General features: G+C 42.6%; 2 long non-coding RNA genes across 2 annotated transcripts in view; both read left to right on the top strand.

Moving 5' to 3' along the window:
- LOC122174839 (uncharacterized) overlaps window positions 1–15,565 on the top strand; it is a 139,111-nt gene that overhangs the window by 97,360 nt on the left and 26,186 nt on the right. The gene's annotated exons all lie outside the window — the stretch shown is intronic.
- On the top strand, window positions 3,060–9,690 carry LOC135981348 (uncharacterized). Its single transcript, XR_010598332.1, has 3 exons — window positions 3,060–3,422; window positions 5,298–5,669; window positions 5,759–9,690. It is a non-coding gene; the product is annotated as an uncharacterized LOC135981348 (long non-coding RNA).

The following is a 15,565-nucleotide window of genomic DNA, read 5'->3' as shown; positions in this document are numbered from 1 at the left end:
ACAAATGGTTTCCTCTCCACGCTGCCGTGTGGGGAGCGTGGTGGAGTTGTAAGCTGAAAATGAGGTAGGAGCTCAGGAGGGAAAGAGATGGGACTGACATGACTGAGTAGATTGCCATTTATGAATGGAAAAGTATAGGTGTACAAGATTATTTTGCCATATGGCATGTCTAAATTTTGTAACCTTCTAGCTAACACTCTCTTGGACAGCAGTATTGAAGTAGGGAATGTAGTCTTCACAAGGATGAACTAATCTGTGTAGGCCTGGCTTGACATGAGTAACTGGACATGGGTCTCATTTCTTGGGCGATAAATGGATCAGTAGGCTGGAAACAGACTGTCTGTACTAGCTAAGATAATGGGGAACCCCCAAGAACCTTTTACAATGGACAAGATAACAATGGATAAGGTAAGTCAGGAATGTAAAGATGAGGTAAAGGGTACAACAGACACCATTGAGCCATGTTATTTCAGGATCTTCAAACAGAGTTATCTTATATATTATAATGCAAACTCTGCTTTCATTTAATTCAATGAGATTCAGCTGGTGTGAATGAGAACAGAATTTGGCCCCATATTTTCTACAACACCTAGTCCCAGAAGTAGGGAAAGCAAAAAAGATAGGGTTTCAGTCTTGTGTGAATTTTATTTTTTTCACTTTTTTACATTTAGGCTAATACTACAAATTAACAGAGCTGTTTCATGTGTCTTCCTTATCTGAGATGACCTTGGAGCCATTTTACTTTGATGACTTTGTCAGATCTGAATGTATACAGAAACTTCAAGAAAATCATTACTTCCCCCCCTCCCCCCTGGATTTTTACTTAGTGGAAATAAGGGCAAAGATTAGAAATAATTACTCCTCTATAGTGGAGCATTATGAAGAATGTAATTAAGACAGGGAAGTCTAGAAGAGTACAATGGAAAAAAATTATGCAGTACTTAAACATTAAAGAAAATCACAAAACTAGCTAAGGGGAAAGAACGGGAATAAATTATGCATGGATTAAATTCTCAGAGTTATTCAGAATTTGTAGCAATTGAGCAGACTAATTCAGAGACTTATGTGAAAGTGTCTTAATAGCACTGTAATTGACACTGTGTTAACATTCTTTTCTTTCATAAAGCACCAGGCCTGGTTTGTACTGCAAGGAACAGACTGCATGGCTGTACCATACAGTATATGTCAGTCTCTTCGCTTTGGCAGATAGTGAAGAACAACGGCACTATAATTGCTCTAGATAATACTCTCTTTGCTACAAGACAATGGGGCAGACGTATCCAAATGTTTGAACTAGCATTATGAAACAAATGACATTTTGGCATATTTACCAATAATCGCTCTCATTTACTACAATAGACTAGCCAGTGCTACTACATGCAGCTGCTCAAACACTTGTGCCTGGGAAAGAAGGAAACAATTTAAAAATAGGAGTGTGTTCATGTTTAAAAATTAAGCAGGCTCTTTGGCAATTATTTCCACAAACTTGAAGAATAATCTGACATCCAGATATCTCCTTTTTATGTTCACCTGTTTTATTAAGTAAACATTTAATAGAACAACTGTAGCCTGCAGCTCTTACTTGCATGTGAAGTCCCATTGACTTTAATGAGACTTTACTCATGTGACTAAAGGCTGCAAGACCAGGGCTACTGTGCACTCACCACACATCAAAATTTTCAAATGTAGGCGCTTAAACCCATATGTATACACGTAACACTAGACGCCTGATTTTCAAAAGGTGTCAAGTACACACAACTCCCATTGAAGTTGATGGGGTTGCAAAGGCTCAGGACTTATGTAAATCGGGGCCTCTCATTTAGGTGATTAAATATTGAATGAGGTGCCTAACTTTAGGAAATCAAGTCTGAAATTTGTATCCTCACTTTTTTTATCAAATGACACAGACAAGACAAGGATTAAAGAATCAAAGTTATAAGGTTATTAGGAATGAACATCTGAACAGGGTAGATTAACAATGGTTTCAAAGTAAGCTGAGGCTGGAATGATTCCTATTGATTTAAATGGGCTTTGCCTCAGACTCTAAATCATTATTTGCTGTACATTGAGATTCAAATGACATGATCCTGTCCCTATAGAAATCAATGGTAAAATTCCCCATGTCTTCATTAGGATCAGATTCCAGACTCCAAATTATTCAGAAAGGTACGACCATTTTATCCACTTTTCAAATAAAAAGCAACAGAGGGTCCTGTGGCACCTTTAAGACTAACAGAAGTAGTGGAGCATAAGCTTTCGTGGGTGAATGCCCACTTCAACAGACGCAAGTGAAGTGGGCATTCACCCACGAAAGCTTATGCTCCACTACTTCTGTTAGTCTTAAAGGTGCCACAGGACCCTCTGTTCCTTTTTACAGATTCAGACTAACACGGCTACCCCTCTGATATTTTTCAAATACATTCTTTTATGCCTGCAGAAATCTTTTCGTATTTGACTTCTAGGCAAATAGTGCTTAGTTTTAACTCATCATGAGAGAGTTTCAAATCTGTGATACCCTATCTACAAAACTTTAATAGAATAGACTTTTTAAAAATCCTCATCTTACTGGAAACTTTAGTTTTCTGCAAACAGATCTGTGAACAGAAATTATTTATTAACTTTTAATAATTTATTTGCAGCAGTGTGCTAGGCACTTTAAAGATATTTATAAGAAAATATTCATGTAGCACATAATGTGTTGGTAGAAATGGCACATACCACCATCTCTGTGGTTTGCTTTTGATAATGTTACATGGGTCCAAATATTTCTATGCAACATTAAAATAGATGGACTGGTTGATTACTGTGTAAATTTTCCTGATATTATATTACTATAGCCCTAGTCCTACTTTGCTTTGTGATAAATCTGGTTTTGGATCTGCTTCCCAAACACCTTCAACACCCACACACCTGTATTCTCCCATCTTAAAAACTTTATAAAATTTAGATATCAAAAGGTTTAAAATCAAAAAAGTTGCCCATAAACCTTCAGAGGCTCCTAATTCCTGGGTTAAACAGGGATATGGATTTCTTATTTTACAAACTTCTCTGAAGGACATCAAGCACTCAGAGTAGATCAGCTCACTTTGTGCCTGATTCTGGGAACACTTCTACACATGCTTCAATTCATACTTGATCCAGTGGATTCAGGTGTGTAAAGTTAAGCATGTGCACAAGTGTTTGCAGAATTGGGGCCTTAGGCATATCATTAACTCAAACCCTGTAGGAGATGCAGAGAAGGTGTGCTGCATATAGGGATGACACAGGGGAAGAGATACTGCATATGAGAGCTGACGGGTCATAATAAAAAGCAGCTTTGCAAAAGACTGGTTCTCAGGTGCTGCTGCTGAAAGATGAGGAGGGATAATTTGAGGCTGTGAAGGAGAAGAGATTTTTACATCCCAGGGATCACCACAGCAAAGGTATGGTTGCTTGCTGACCTAGACTAGAATGGAGCTCCTGCGATGGCTGAGGTATTTTTTATGAAAGGATCAGCATACTCATGTGAGTAAAGTTCATGAGTATAAGAGTGTGCAGTATCAGGACCTTATCTTGTTTATCCCTCCCTGTGCACAAAGTGATCACCAAAAAGCTTTCTGATTAATTATGCTCTATCAGATATTCCATACTCTCACATTGCTTCTAAATACTGCTATTAAGAACCATCCTGGGAGCTTGCCATGCCCACAGTTCCTATTGAAATCAAAATGCTAATAGAACAAGTGACACTCCTCAAGGCAGACTTAAAAAAATGATGATTGATAATCTCACCAGCTTTTTGAGGTGGGGGGCCCTACAGCAGCATGATTAACAGTATCACAAAGGATTTGCTGTTGATCGTATGTCAGGAGATATTGTACACAGACTGAAGTTAATTGAGTAGAACAGAGACCAAAAGCATCTGAGACAATGAAAACTTCCAAAGAAAACAGGAAATAGCTAAGACTATGACCCCTGTCTCGATGCCAAAATGCTGTCCCCCCTCCACCCCATTTGTGCTATAAATAAACTCTAACTTACTAGCACATTTATTTAATCCTAAATTATTTCAAATGAAGGTTTCAGCTATACATGTAAAGCGGCACGGAAATGCAGCCACCTCTGGGGTGGAGGGTGTCAAACAACCATTATTATTACTTATTTGTCTTGTGCTAGTGTCTCGGAGTCCCAGTCACTGAGCAGGACCTCATTGTGATAGGTGCTGTACAAACACAGAACAAAAAGATTGTCCCCACCCTAAAAAGGTGACACTCTAACCAGTATATGGGGCACTGCACAAGAGGGAGCAACATGTTTGGCCAAAGACACTAGGACAAACCCCTACTTCTATGAAAAGTGCCAAAGGAGCTCTAAGGGGCACAGAGGCAGTTGGGATCTTGGTTCATAAGGTCTCATCCAAATGACTCCCACACAGTACATTTCATAGAATGCCTTTTATCTGCCGTTAGAAAAATGGAGGGCTGAAAGGGCCTTTTCAAGAACTGACCCCGTGGAATTAGTAGGAATGAATAAAGAGATCCTAAAATACACCTATGGGGAAATAATATAAACCCCAGTGCAGAGAGCCAGTACAAAGACTACATGTAACTCACTAGTCGATGTGTGTTAAGGAACCCCCTTATGGGTATGGATATGGGTCCATTACAGCTCTCACCTTGATAGCCAGGCTCTTAGCTGATGCTGTAAAGACTCGTGCTTTTAGCTCTGGGGTTTCCCCAGTTCATTCCCTGGTGTGTCTGTCAAGATGGTGGCCATCACATAAGTCATAGACTTGCATCCCGTGTGGATCAGGCATAGATGAGGACACAGTGGCCAGTGGGTTATATATATTCAACTTTTAAATCCCACTAAGCCCTATTTTCATGGCTTAAGTAGTGCATAGACTGTGCTGGCCCACTGCTTAGGGTTGAATTTCAAACAGTTAATAAAATGAACAGCAGAGGTGATCAGATCACTTTAGAGAAAATGTAAATCAGAAGGGAATGCTTGAAATGTGTTTATTGATATGTGGCTCTATCTAATCTCATGAATGCAAAGGTACTTTCTAACAACCTTTAAAGGTCTAGAAGTAAGATGAGTGCCATGACTTATGAAAGGAAGAGAGCAACTATGCAAAATGCTGTAGACAAAAACAGGGAAGTTCCCTAAGAATCAAATCTACAAGTCTTGGCAATCAAAGAGAAATTTGGAGCTAGTGACAATTTTCCTAAATATTGATTGATGCTATCACAGCAGCACAGTAACAAGGAAAATTTAAAGTGGATGAGTGACAGCTTTTTTACATTTTTCCCATGAAGTATATGCCAGGGAAGTGTCAGCTGAGACATCTGGGGACTTCTGAAGGACAAGCTGTGTGGAGGTTTTAGCCACAATCTGTCAGAGCTAGAGAAATCCTGTTTGAGCTGCACCAAGAAAACAAGTGACTGAAACATCACCTGACACAGCAGGCTCCAGCTCAGTGGAACTTTGTTTTATGTCAGGCTTGAGTGACCAGAAAGCTGTGAGAGGGAGAATATGAGAGCTGGTGTTATAATGTCCTGTCTATTGAGTGGTACAAAATCCTTCCTGTAACCTGGAGACAGGGGGCCCCCTGCACAGATGGACAGCAGCCATTACTTTAGGCAAACAGTGGTGACCTTCTGTGACCTCTGCCCCATGTGGTATGTTTGGTGAGTGGATTAATGCAGTTTGTAAATAGACTGGCAATGCCCTGCTACTCCCCTGATCACCCCTCAAAATCTATTTTATGCTCCCATAGGTTACGTCTACACTTGCGACTGTACGCGGTTACATGTGTGGTGTTGTGCCACAACCCCCCTTTGTCCACATCTGAAGATCTGAAGCATGGTCCTGAAGGAGAGTGCACATCATGAAAGTTAGCACACATGAGGGATGTGGGAATGTGCAAACCTCTGCTGTGGCACGGCCTCATACCGGTTCTACGGTGCAGCATGGATGGGCAAGGGGCATGTACCAGCTCCCAGGCATCAGTAGCTCTTCAGGGCTATTCCCACAATGCACTGATCCCTTTGCTGGTGGTAAAGTCCCTGATGCTGACTTGCCATAGGTAATAGTGACCTGTGCTGAGCACTTAACATCAATTCTCCTGTGAACGCTATTGATCAGCACAGGCAATCACAGATCAACTTTCAAGAGCTGCCACCTTGGTCTCTGGAGCCCACCTGGGTTCTGATCATTCTGTGGTCAGAGTACACCATCCTCCACGACTTTGCCTGGAACAGCAGGAACATTCACCTGTTCTGGGAGATTTCATGGAGGCTGGCATTCACCGGACTCTATCCCAGTGCTGGGAGTGTATGAAGTATCTTAGCGTTTTGCACCAGAGAATGAAGGACTCCAACAATCATTCCAGGGCGGACCTAGCACTTGCACATGCTATAATGAGCTGGACTGGGTGCTCTCCAGGGCTGTGAATACAGATCCTGAAGTGATTCATGACCCCTCATCAACCTTGCTGGGCTCATCGTATGACACGATGCAATGAGGGGCAGGATGAGAAGCTCTGTTAAGGACTTAAGTGACAATTCAGACAAAGGAAACAAAAGTAAATTAACAGTGAAGATCGCTGACACTGAACAGTGCATTTAAGACCCCTCTTTCCCCATCAAAGAGTCACCACTTGCACCATGGGAATACTCATGTACAACAGCTGGTAAGTGCTGTGAAAAAAGTCAGAAAACTGTGAAGAAGGAATGTGAAGGCCAGTGGCGGATTAATAATTTTGCCGCCCCTAGGCCGGGAAATAATTGCTGCCCTGGCCCCGCCCCGACTCCGCCCTTTTCCTGCCCCATTTCAACCCCCTCCCCAAAGTCTCCGCCCCCTCCCTTCCCCAAATCCCCGGCCCCGTCTCTTCCCCCAGCACGCAGTGTTCCCCCTCTTCCCCCTCCCTCCCTGCTCCGCGAAACAGCTGTTTCGCGGCGCAAGCACTGGGAACGGAGAGAAACAGGACGCGGCAGCCCGCTTGCAGAGGAGGCGGAGGTGAGCTGGAGCAGGGGGGTGGGGCGCAGAGGGGAGTTTCCTTCCCTGCAAATTTGTCGGCCTAGGCAATAATACAGCGCTCCCAAAACCTTACAGAACTGGTTTTAAATTACTTCAACAATGCCTAAGTGATCTCCATAAAGCAAGCAGAGCTGTTTACATGTACCTAAACCAGTGCTCAATGATGGCATTAAAGTGCATATACACTCTCTGCAGCACAAAACCACAGCCAAAGATGTTAATACTGAGGGCCCTCGCCCGATACTCTGCTTTCGGTTAGTACATTAGTGTCAACTGCTGGGGATTGAGACCCACTGAGATAAGTTGCAATACAAGTATGTAGCAATGCTCTATTGAGCTTTTTCAACAGCACCCTACTGTCACAATAGTGTCCCTCAGTACAGTCCCAGGTCACCTTCTGCTCCATGCTGATCCACAATGTGTGAGCAAATAGCTTCATTAATGTCCCTTGCCTGCCAGGAACTAAAAGCAGTGTGCACATGGGTGGGATCTGGCTGCCTGAACAGGCTCTGAAAACCAGATCTGTCCTATGTCCACTCGCTCTGGAAGTATTCCCCGTTAGTCTCACGTATGTTGTGCAAGGCACCACACACCACAATGATGTGAACCGTGTCAGCTACACTGGTATCCACAGGGTCTGCAGGCATAGCCAATGAGCTTTCAGATAGCAAAGGCACACTCCCCCATCATTCTGCAGCTACTCAGGCAGTAGCTTTTCTTGGCTTTGGTGATGCTGGGGGTATGGCTTCATGCGCCACATTAGGAGTGGGTAGGTGAGGTCCCCTGAAATATGTCAGCACAGATACATTATACAAAATCACATCATTTCTGTGGGTAATAAAGTCCCTTCTTCTCCCTGGCAGTACAATCTCCGCACCCTAGCGTCATGGACCTTTCCCATATGTCCAGTGTTGGTGTTCAGGAGCCGACCCTCTTTGGTCCACTAAGCCTTGGAGAATGCGTGAATAGTAACCTTTTCAGTTCATGTACCAACTTGTCCCTTTCGGTGACCAAAGTATTGGTATGCATGTTCCATCAATAGCCCCTGCACAGTTTGGCAACCCCACCCTCTGAAATCCCTCTGCCATTTCAGGAATTTTTGGCTATGGCAACCACCCATTACAGTACTGCTAGCGTGGCAGAGGTATACAACCATGACCCCAACAGTTTACTTCCCAACTCTGAACTGGTTGGCAAATAGACAAATAGCCATCCACTTCTGTGCTAGTATGGATTTGCAAAAAAATAAGTGGTCTGATGCTAGAGGTTTGGTACAAGCTGCTCACACAACTCCATGAAGGTCTGCTTCCTCATTCTGAAGCCACTGGCCATCACCTCAAGTTTTCAAGATAATGTGGTCCCACCACACCATGTCACTTCTCCATAACCGGATGTGGGGTCCAGCCACGAGCATACCATTGTGAACCCAACATTCAACACATCTATTCCATGGGATCCCAGTGAATTTTCATTTGTCCTGTTGATCTGCCGTCTTTAAGCATCTGAAATACTTCTGGTCCCATTCCATCCAGTCTCTGGTACTGCACCACATGAACATTTGTCCTGCAAGCAGGAGCAGGAGTAGAACCACATCATCATGGACTTGCACCATTTCATCAATGCAGTTTGGCAGAAAGGAGAAAGAACTGCAAGCTGCTGTCACCAAATGTGTGAAGGCAGTGCACCGTATCAGCAACACGCAACAAGGCGGTTCCCGGAGTGTCTCCTGTGACACACAGGACTCTGGGATTCTGAACCTGAAATACTAGCGCTGCCACTGCATACTGAAAAGGGGTAGTGTGGATATAGGTAAATGCTTGTGCATAGTGTATACCTGTGCCCAGCACGCCATATGTGGACAGTTGACGTGAGTACAGGTACACGTGCAACAGTACATGTCTAAGTACCCCAGGGAAGCGCACAAGGGTAGATGTAGCCATAAAGAGAGTCAATGTGGAGGTTGTCTTTGTGGCATGTAGGGGACTACAGAGTTCCCCTGTGCAGTCTCTGCTCTTCCTCCCCATATGTAGCAGAACCACAGCAGTTTTGGGGGTTTGCTGTGGCTGTTGATGGGCTGGGAGAATTTGCTGGGATTTAATGCTGGAGATGCACACTTAAAGCAAGCACTGCTGTTGTTTCTTGAATATCTGCTCTATTTGCTTTAAAGAACACAAAACAGACTTGAACACAAAGGGGATGCCACCCTCCAGTTTAGTTTAGGCCCAAACATTTAAGAAAATGTTTTTGTGGCTTTCTTTAATTTCAGTAAAACCCAGTTTTTATAACAGCATGGAGTTACTCCAGGATGAGCAAAGAGAATCTGACTGTAAACAAAGACCTGATGTGTCCAGCCCCATTGTGCCAGATGAGTGCAATGCAAACAGTACATCAACAGCAAAACTGGTGAAATGCTTAAAATTATTTGTTTTAATCATCTGAAGTGTTAGCAGTAACATGGATGTTAATGTTTTCTAGCTATATGTGGTCAGATCCTCAGCTGCTGTAAATTGGCAGAGCTCCATTGATTCCAGTAAAGTCAATGGAGCTGTGTTAATTTACATTAGCTAAGGATCTGATCCATGATTTTCTACTTGACAGTATCACTTTAATTAAAATACATGCAATGTTCTCCAAGGCTTGGATAATCTGCTCAGAGTAGCATCCATTGTTCTTCTTATCATCCACTCACACAAGAAAAGCAGTTTCAACTTGATGTTCATGACAGCCTGCTTCAAGTGCCAGTCCTGTTGGATTTTGAGAAGCCTCATGATGCAAGAATTCCCTATAAAGAATGAAGAAGCTAAGGCTGTGAATCACCCTCAACACAAATGATTAGTTATGGGTAAATTTCTGAAAATGCCACAGTACTGTATAGTGTGACTAAAGCTGTTAACCCAGCAGCAATGGAAAGTCTCCCCACCCCCAACACCTCTTGAGATTATGGTAATTATCACCAAGGGTATGAATACTGCGTGTCTGGAATAAGTCACTTTAATCAAGTACGGCCATGGTTAATATTGCCCTTTCTATATGTAACAATGCTGGATTGTCAGAAAAAGATTGTTGAAAGCACCTGTCAAAACACTGTTATTGTTAAACCTCTGTAATACCTGGTGGCCTTCAGTAAGTGTGATTATTTAATTATGGGTGCTTTACCATTCCATCTGCTCCTGACCTGATCAATATGGCAAAGACATTCAGCCCTAAAGAGCCACTAGAATCTCCTCTGAATTTCCTAGGGTTAGGAAACAGACATGAACCACGTGATCTCTGCTGCTGTAAAAATCCTCACACCAACGACAGTGAATGGTTTATTGGCTTCACATCAAAAGAAAGAGATGAGATTGACATGTACTTTCTCCCTACCATAATCCATTTGACAGATGAACACCTGTGCCCTCAGAGACACAATAATAACATTGTGTAAACCATCCAGCACCAACCAAAATATGCATTGTTACAGCTAGTTAATGGCCTGCCCATATGTTCCACTGGTGCATGAGCTGAGGTCAGGAAGAAATTTCCCCTCTCTGGTATAATATTGGGTAACTGGGAGCACTATGGGAGTCTTACTCAGCCAGTTCAGAGGAGAGTCCTTTATGTTTCTCAATGTTCCAATATTCTCTCCAGTGCTCCCAAGCTTCCTGTGGTACAAGAACTATACCATGGCTGGGTGTCTAACTGATTGGAAACTCTGAAATAGGCGAGCGAAACAAGATCAGAGCCTGTTGATAAGTTGATTTTCTATTTATGTCCCTAAACTCCTCTGAGTTCATCTTTGAATTAATCATTTGGCAGTGTCATTTCATTCTCTTGTTAAGACCTGAACTGTCATAAGAGGCTGAAAGCTGATGTGATGAAGGGAAGATGATCCTTTATGAGGAAATATAATGAATAGTTATCTGTCATGTTGTTGCACAGGAAGGAGAGAGATATATTTGCAATTATTACACAGGGTAGACACCTTGAAATTGATAACCTTGAAGTGACAGTCAGCACTATTGCCAGGTGTAATGAGACATTCAATGTTAACTCTTTAAGTGCCTTATAGCAGGGGTTCTCAACCCTTTCCTTTCAGAGCCCCCCCCCCAACCCCCCCATGCCGAACATGCTATAAAAATTCCATGGCCCACCTGTGCCACAACAACTGGTTTTCTGCATATCAAATCCAGGGCTGGCATTAGGGGGTAGCAAGCACAACAATTGCCTGGGGCCCCACGCCATAGGGGTCCCTGTGAAGCTAAATTGCTCAGGCTTCAGCTGCAGCTCCGGGTGTGGGGGTCAGAGCCCCAGGCTTCAGCCCCATGCAGTGGGGCTTTGGCTTTCTGCCCTAGGCCCTAGAGAGTCTAATGCTGGCCATACTTGGAGGATGCCGTGAAACCTGCTCATGGCCCCCAGAGGGCCCCAGATCCCTGGTTGAGAACTACTGCCTTATAGCACACTATGCATATAATGTGAATGATGATAAAATTACTACAATTATGCTGACTTATTCCAAATTAGAATTCAGATCAGTCCTGACAATTACAGTAAAGTACACCATTGGTTAGTTGGTGGAATTCATTATATGAAAAAACTATCAAGCTGAAGTTTCAAGTCAATTAAGAGTGAGTGTGTGTGTGTGTGTGTGTGTGAGAGAGAGAGAGAGAATGTGTGCTAGGAATGGAGCACTAATATAATATATGGAGATATACCTATCTCATAGAACTGGAAGGGACCCTGAAAGGTCATTGAGTCCAGCCCCCTGCCTTCACTGGCAGGACCAAGTACTGATTTTTGCTCCAGATTCCTAAGTGGCCCCCTCAAAGATTGAACTCACAACCCTGGGTTTACTAGGCCAATGCTCAAACCACTGAGCTATCCCTCCCCCCTATAAACCTCTGTGATTTTACTTCAGGGCACCAAGCAGAAGATATTTCAAAACAATAAATGACATATGGGTGGGGAAGTAATGATATAGAGTCAAAAGCAGTATCTATATAGAACTCGCTACACAGAGCTGGGCACATTAATGCCAATGAATCTGGGATGAGAGAGTAAGGGTTGGCCAGGCTATACTAGTTATCCACTTACCATCCTCTAGAACCACAGTGGGACCTTTTTTTACCTGAATGACTAAGAGGCTAGACTAAGAATGGGAATGATATTTTTTGACAGCTTCCAGGAAAATATTTTTCTTGACAATAATAGCTCAGAGAATTGTCATTCAGCTAGTAATAATCACTGTTGATTAGTGCTTTTGTCAATTAGTTTAGTGCCAATAAATATAATGTAGAACTTAAAATGTGTTTTTATTGAAATAAACAATTAAAACCCATTTTGATCAATTATGACTCTTCAGTTGCTTAGTATACATGAAAAAGTTGGCACCCTTAATTGCATCTGTGACACAGAAATCTGACCGGAATGGCCCTCAAAGGAAATAAATAGGAGAAAATGACATTGGGACTGCAATTTCAAAACCTGGAAAAGGAGATACACTGGCCCCGAATGTAAATAGACCCTATCACAGCCCTTGGGGATAACACATTGTTCTAACTCCCAAGATAGATGGGTCTATTGGCCTCCGTACAAACTATCAGAGGCTTAACACCTTAACAGTATCTGAAGCTTACCCCATGCCTAGGAAAAGATGAAATTTTGGACAGACTTTAGTCGAGAGAATGAGTCTCAGTACCTAGCTACCATTAACTTGTCCAAAGGGTATTGGCAATTACTGCTAGATCCCGAGACTCAATTAAAGTTAGTCCCTAGTCTGTTTTGTGTTACGTTTCATATTAAGCATCTGCTGACAGCCTTTCAGCACTCAGGAGATCAGCTCTTACTGGAGTTGAATGAGTTTGCCTGAGTGTATTGATACCACCACCCTATACACTCTATGCAGCCAAACTAGGACACTACTCATACAGGAAGGGCAATGCTCTATAAAATACTAATTACTAGGCTGACAGTGAAATGGCCCTTTGAGCTAACACATGAATCTTAGATATATAGCAACAGGACAATGCATGTTACCTTGCAGAGCACAGCTGAAAGCTGCCTTTTCTTGGATCATGTGTCTCTCTGCTGTGGGAGGAGTTGCCCCTCTCTGTCCAAAGTCTGAGTCAATTATAGCCACTGTCTCTATGAAGATTTTGAGACTACACAAAGAGTCAACATGATGAAATATTCACTAACATTTCCTTAAAGCACATTCCTTTCTGGCTCAGCCATTTTCTTTGGATTATACTCTATAGCATACTATGCCTTCCTTCTACGCCATTGCCAGTTCACCTGGACTTGATGTTCCCTTCATCTCTTCCACAAGCTATGCTATGCTTTTTCTTCTGCTGTCCTGATGTCTGGAATACCTACCCTGATCCTGTGTAGCACACAGGTCCCGCTGCTCCTTCCTAACTCTCATGACACCTCCTTTCAATCATCTTTCCAATGCGGATCTCCACTCTGCCCTTCATTCTGGCTGCTGTTCCGTATTTTAATAGAGTACATTTTAAAAAATGGAGCTAACAGATTGGACATAACAATAAACATCTCTCAGAATCTCTCATTGTTGTAACTCTCATCTTTCCACATTCTCCCCACTGTTTTTTCTGCCAGCCCATGATATATTGTATCTAACTTGAGATGGGAGGGATTCGTCAGTGTTGCTTTTCTGTTAAGCACCATGCATAGTTATGGTGCTAGATAAATAACTGCCCACTGAATAGGATGTGAAATCACTTTACAAGAATAGTGCTCCTAAAAAGTAGTTCATTTCAAATAGGGACTCTGAATCTATCTATTTTACAGTTTTATACTGCTGTCCTTCACAGTAGTATCTGAGTGCCTTTCGGGTAAGATCAGTAGCAGTAGTGAAGTCCCTGGAGTCTCTGGCATTTCACCCTTTTGGGGGTCAAAACTTTGCTTGGGGTAAGGTTTTTGTCATCGTCATGTTTAACACTATATATCTTCAAACTCCATCCTCACACTGCCCCTGCTGGGTTTGTGTAACTGGGAGATCTAGAATTGTTATATTTTAGAATGACTATCCTCTTTGGCCATCATTTGACTACTTAAAGATATGATACCTAGATAGTGAATACGGTTCATATGGTCTGTTCTCTGCCCCTTTCTCCTATGCATTCATTTAAGCATGACAGAAATTTGCATTCTGAAGCTTATAGTCCTCTGGTAAAACATCTTTCCTAATGGCACTTCAGCATATTTAAAGCTAATCAGTAGGTCCTTGCATCTTTCCATCTCTGCATTATGGTGCAGGCTCCCTCCTTCTTGTAAGCATAAGTGTATTAATTAGACCCGCAAATATGTGCAAGTCTGGCTGTCAAGCTGTTACAAAATGCTTTGGCTGATCTTCCCAACAAAGGAATCATTTCATTGCCATCGTGTTTCATTCAATTAATGTTGAACAGAATACTTATTTCCATCATGCTAACACACACAAATCCATGTATTAATTAAATAGATTTCTTGTGTTTATATCTATCATGGAAGTATTGCTTACGGATGTTGCATAAATACAGGACAGTAATTGTAAAACCCATTCACGTATTTTGGGTACATGTATTAACTCTAATTTTCAGTTGGAGCTGTGGGTGCTCAGTATCCCTGAAAATCTAAATGCCGCAAGTAGAGCACCCGGAAACCGAGTCACACAAAATCAGAAGCTACTTTTTAAACCCTTTCCACTTCCTACATCCTCTGTCACTGTTGTTAACACCACTACTGTCCCTGTTACTCAGACCCGAAATTTTGGGGCATCTCTGAATCCTTCCTAGCACTTTCTCAGCACATCCAGGCTGTGTCCAAATCCTGCTGTTGCTTCTTTCATAACCATTTGTAAAGTGCATCCATTGCTTTCAATCTATACAGCCAAAACTCTCATCCAGGCCCTCACCATCTCCCATCTTGACTATTGTCATGCTTGCCCATTAGGGGTCTTTGATGTTAATGTTAAATTGTTAAGACTTGTGGAAGACCTTGAAGAGAGACAGAGACACAAGACAGCTATTTCTGAGGACAGGACAGAGGTGCCTTGCCTGAAGTTTCTCCAAGAAGGAGTTGCCTGCGTGCCATTTGTGACTACCGTTGTTCAAGGAAATGGGATTTGAGCACATTGTATAAATAAACAAATTGCAATAAGACTTTGCATCCCTGATTTCTGTTCCATTGGGGGAAATAACCTGCAAGGCTCCAAATTTTGTTATGTTGGCAAAGGGGCAACATTACTATACTATCCTCCTCTTTGGCCTCCTTAACACTAACATCAGTCTTTCAGAGAATAAAAAGCATCTGCTAACATCACCTTCCTTGCCTGTTGCTCTGACCATGTCCTTCATCCTACTTTGAATCCCTCCACTGGCTCTCTCCACCCTGCATCAAGTTCAAGCTTCTCGTCCTCATGTTAAAGGCACTTCACAACTCTGTGCTCTGCTTGCCCTCTCTTGTCTCATCATGTTGCTCCCCATCTCCATTCTGCCAATGCTTCCAGCCTCATCCCTTTATCTGTCAGTTTCTCCATGACTTCTTCCATTGTGCCCTTATGCGT

The sequence above is a fragment of the Chrysemys picta genome, chromosome 2, assembly GCF_011386835.1.
Source record: "Chrysemys picta bellii isolate R12L10 chromosome 2, ASM1138683v2, whole genome shotgun sequence".
NCBI lineage: Eukaryota > Metazoa > Chordata > Testudines > Emydidae > Chrysemys > Chrysemys picta.
The sequence above is the reverse complement of the archived record's forward strand: the minus strand, read 5'-3'. Positions and strand labels throughout refer to the sequence as shown.